The sequence below is a fragment of the Protomyctophum bolini genome (assembly GCF_963924005.1).
Source record: "Protomyctophum bolini genome assembly, chromosome: 9".
NCBI lineage: Eukaryota > Metazoa > Chordata > Actinopteri > Myctophiformes > Myctophidae > Protomyctophum > Protomyctophum bolini.
This window is the reverse complement of record NC_137870.1, coordinates 7,250,379-7,255,717: the sequence shown is the minus strand read 5'-3', so window position 1 is coordinate 7,255,717 and position 5,339 is coordinate 7,250,379.

The window sequence follows — 5,339 nt, the reverse complement described above, 5'->3', positions numbered from 1 at the left end:
ATATGGTACAACAAACGTTGAAGCCTATACCAGTGACATCATCATCGATGCGGGGAATCCAAGCTAATGCTAACGGCGGGCGCTTCTGTTCCTGGAAAGTCAGCATGCCATGCAGGCATGTCATAATGGAAGCCATTGTTCTCACGTTTGATACAAAATAGGACTTTTGAAATTTTGTTTGAAAAATTAAAACCTGCCTATAATGACTGTAGAATGTATTTGAACCATTTTATCACATTATGAGATTATAGTGAGGACAAATTATATGAACATTATATTGATAATGGGTCATTCTTTAGGCCCTACATATATAGGCTATACTTTGTACGACAAATAGCAGAAATTACTGATCTAAAGTATTCTACACATTCTGCTATTTCTTTTTTTATCGAAGAGCGACTGACATAGAAGACATTTTTAGAATCTGATCTCAGGTCAGAATGGGTTAAAAGCTGCAGTCATTGGATTACAGCTTATCAAATACCTTCCTGACTGTTCTCAGGTGTGTCACGCGCTGCGCGGTGACAGACGGTTGGAAAGCAACGAGTTGAGTGAGCACACAGCGGCCATCTGTTTAAACAATGATGTCACTAAGGATCAGATCATGCACTTCTAGCTGTCCCACACCTGGAAACATGGCCTGGTCCCAACGGCGTTCCCTTGTGATGTTGTCGTGGAAATGGTCCATCATTTCTCATATTACAGTATCTCTTTATTGTTATACTGTTGGACAGGATGTCCAAAAAAACCATTGCACTTTTCAGGACATGGAAAATAAAAAAAGAAGAACCTCATGTGTTCCAAGGAATCCAGTGTAGTTATTATTTAGTCACAAGTTTCTTGGTAACACTTAGAATGCCATTAGCCGATCGAGATCTACGTCAATCATATTTAATAAAAAACCCTCAACGCAAGAACGCATTGTGAGCAGTATATTGCAGTATTGGTACTTTTACTGAAGTAAAACAGTTGAGTACTTTTTCCACCACATGGTGGAAGGCAACATGTTGACAGTCTGTCTCATGCGTCTGTCAAACACACGCTGAGCCAAGTGGAGCGTATACAGTATACGTGTACTCAGATAAACAAGAGGCAGTACGTGTTCTGTTCCCCATATTATTATCATCATCATCCAACATGTCAGGACGTGAGGAGAGACGGCATACATACAGCACTGTACGTCTGCCCCCGCATATACAGTGAGTGTACGTCCGCCCCCATGTCTGCCTCGCTGACTGACTGACTGACTGACTGACTGACTGCCTGACTGACTGACTGACTGACTGACTGACTGACTGACTGACTGTCACGGTGGTTCTTCCCAGTGTTGTTTTCGTCGACTGAAACTAAGACGGAAAATGTTCGTTGACTATACCTTTTGTCACTGACTGAAAACTAAATGGAAACTAAATGAAAACTATATATATAGCCATGATGACTAAAACTAAGACTAAATATATTGACAATTTCGTCAACAAATAAAACCTAAAATGTTAGGAAGGGACTAGTGGACAAGAGATCGAGTATAAGTCATTTTACACTTGGTTGCAAACTTGCATGCTGAAAATAGCAGATCTACAAGCTCACAACGCGTCACGCTTGTTGTGAGCTTGTAGATCGGCTATTTTTAGTATTTTTAGTCATTACGACGGCAAAAACACATTTTAGTCGACTAAATCAACTGAAGATTTAGTCGACTAAAATCTCATGATATTTATAGTCGACTAAAACTAGACTAACACTAAAACATTCCAATGTGACTAAAACTAAATTAAAACTATTCCAGAGACTATATGTCAAATCAAAAATTTCTGCCAAAAACAACATTCTTCCATCTCTCTCTCCTCCGTTCTCTCTCCATTACATAACCCTCATCCAAAACACTGCACACAGACAGGCCCCTTTTCCATCGGGGTTGAACCAGTTCAGTTATTCTTCCACCCCCCCCCCGTGAAAGAAATGCAAATGCCTCTCCTTTCCATGCCATATACCTGAAGGCAGCATTCAGGAATTGCTTTTTTTGCTCAATGTCTCCTGAACTTGAACGCAGTTAAAATCCATGTCGTACACCGCATCTCCAGTATATAAATATAAGAGTGCTGCATTGCGCCCTGAAAATAGCTTATAGATTTAAGCAATAAGCCATGAGAGGTCTCACGGCATGGGTTTGTAAGACAATCAAGCGCTCCCCTTCCCCAGTACAGCTACAGAGATGCGGAATCAGCTGCGAATGATATAAAGTGATTGAAGGTGTGGGTTATCGGTGAAATTTACAACGGTCACGTGGCGGTAACCAGCAAATCAGAATCAAGTATTGGGACTAACCGTTTTAGAACAGCTATTTTCCGCTAAAAAAAAGTGCCCTCTCACGAGATTTCAGCCCCCGCGCCCCTCTTAACTCTCTGTGCACACCGCCGCCCAGTTCACCACATGTTAAACGGCCCAATCCATATTTTATCTGTGTGACAAACTAGAGTATACCGTGTTTCTAAAAGCAACACCACAGCCTATATTTAACCCATTCTGAACGGGAACCCAGTTTGGTGTTAGCATCATGTTATGCTTTAGCTATTGAAAAATAGCAGATCTACAAGCTCATAGCGCGCCACCGAGTGGCGCACTATGAGCTTGTAGGTCTGCTATTTTTGAAAAAATCGAAGAACGACTGACATTTTTAGAACCTGATCTCAGGTCAGAATGGGTTAATCAGACCAGTGTGTGTCCAGTGGAAACCTCGTATGAATCTGATCTCAGGTCAGAATGGGTTAAAGAAAGACATGGAGCCAAGGACAGGACAGGACGCTCAGCGTGGGAGTCTGTCTGTCCCTCCTTCCTCCAAACGTACGTATGTCTGGAAACCTGTCTCCACTGCATCTCTCTTCTTTGGGGCGCTGAACTGAAATAATAATTTATGTGCAGCACACCAAACAGTGTTTCACACTAACACCAGGAACTCAATGACAAACACAGAGTGTATATACACTCTCAGAGTTAAATTAACATTCATTTGGCAATTATAAATTGGGGGGTCCCAGAGATAGAAATGCCATTAAATGGGGGTCCGTAGACTAAGGGCCGATTCATACTCCTATTTTAGAGCCGAATAAAAGTCGGTTCGGTGCTGTAGAGCCTACAATTTGACGTCATTTGAGGTTCGGGGGGGGGGCGGGTACCGTCCTAAAGTCGACTCTTCGGTGCTACTGAAAATTTCTGACGAGCCGAAATCATTTCGGCACTACAGCGCCGAAACAGCGGTAAAATAGGAGTATGAATCGGCCCTAATTCAGGTCAAACTGGGGGGGTCCTTGAAATTAAAAGGGTTGAGAATCACTGCTAGAGACATAAAAGTCTTCTTCAAATGGGGGTCCACGGGCTAATTATAGTGTCAATTTGGGGGTCCTTGACATGAAAAAGGAACCACTGCAGTAGGCTATACACCACACACCTGATAGTAATTGACTCAATTCCTAACACATGTAAATACAGTAGAATAAGAAGTGTAGAAAGCTTTAATGCCACATTCCTCTATATGCGTCTGTCTGTGGGAGGTGGCCCGGGGAGAAGGGGCGGGGCCGGCTTTTATGAGCTGCTTCATTGACAAGATGCTCCAGGCTGTAGACAGGCAGGGCGATGACATAACCACAGGATGCAGAGAGACACGTACCCACCCACAGACAGACAGACAGACAGACAGACAGACAGACAGACAGGTGGAACATGTAGAAATATACAGGATGCAGAGAGACACGTACCCACCCACAGACAGACAGACAGACAGACAGACAGACAGACAGACAGACAGACAGACAGACAGACAGACAGGTGGAACATGTAGAAATATACAGGATGCAGAGAGACGTACCGACAGACAGACAGGCGGACAGACAGGTGGAACATGTAGAAATATACTCGGTTACAACAGGTAACTTTACCTGACGTAGAAGTGCAAAAAAAACAAAAAAAATCTAAATATACTTACAAAGTCAAAGTATAAACTATACTTAAACGGTTAATGTATGTTTTGTAATAATAACTTGACTTAAAGTACTGTATAGCTAGTAATATATATATTTTTGTTTTTATTAGTTTTTATCAAAGTTTCTTTATTACAATTTTCAAGTCACATATGAGTCAAATAAAGATAACCAAAAATAGTATTTTGTCCCTCCCACCCCCCGACACTGACCTCATCAAACCCTGGATAGCCATACATGGTTTGACATCTATCCACACTTTTCCTGGGCTGTGTGTGCTCCAGTTCCTGTCGATTTGATCCAATGAAAGCCAAGGTCAGATGACCAATGATATCCAATGAAATCAACAGGAACTGGAGCACACACAGCCCAGGAAAAGTGTGGATAGATCTGCATAATATGGAGATCAACTCTGACCTCACCCCCCCCCTCCACTGACACCAGATTAACAGTTTAACTCCTAGCTGCTTCTCAAATGTGCCGTTTTAAGAAGCTCTGTTGTTTCAGCGCGGGTGTCTTAATTACTGGTTACTTGGGAGTCCTTGACATGAAAATGTTTGAGAACTTAATGAATTAATAATAATTAATTGTCACGCTCCGCTCCTCGGCCCTTGGACTTTGACTATGTCCTTATTTAGGTTTTGTCTTTTGAACTGTATTTCTGTTGTTGCTCTGCTTGTTGTGTATCTTATTTTGTAGTATGCTCTGTGCCTTCCTGTCTGCCTGCTGTAGTTCAGTGTACCTGCCTTTATAACCTTGTGATTGGTCAGCGTTTCCACCTGTGTCCTCGTCGTTAGTCCCCCAGCCTGTCCCAGTGTTGTGTTGATTGTCAGGTGAGTTCACATGTGTGGCCTGTTAACCTGTGTCTATTTAAAGTGCAAGACCACTTTAGTAGAGGTTTGGGTTGTTGACGTACCGTGATGTATATAAATGTGGACAATTAAGAAATCTAAAATAATTGCTCCCGTGATTAGAAATTGATAATTCAAAAATATCTATCCTCATTGACTTACATTGTATGTAAACAAACAATGTTGATTCAGACAACATAGAGCATCACCAAAACTGTTTTTTGTGTGTGCGTGCGTGCGCGGAGGGGTGGAGAATGGAGATGGAGGACAGGGGAGAGAGGGTAGGTGAGATAGAGAGGACGGGGGTGGAGATTTGCAGATTTTCAGGGAAGACACATAAATCTCCTGTCAGGCCAAAACAGGTACAAGCCATAAAGATATGGTCCCCAGTGTGTGTATGACTGTGTGAAACACACACCTCTGTCCCAGAAAGTCTCCGTGCAGTTATCTTGGGAAGTGCTGACGTCAGTGTCTCTCTCAACTAGGCCACTTCTGGTGGGGTGAGCTGAGCAAA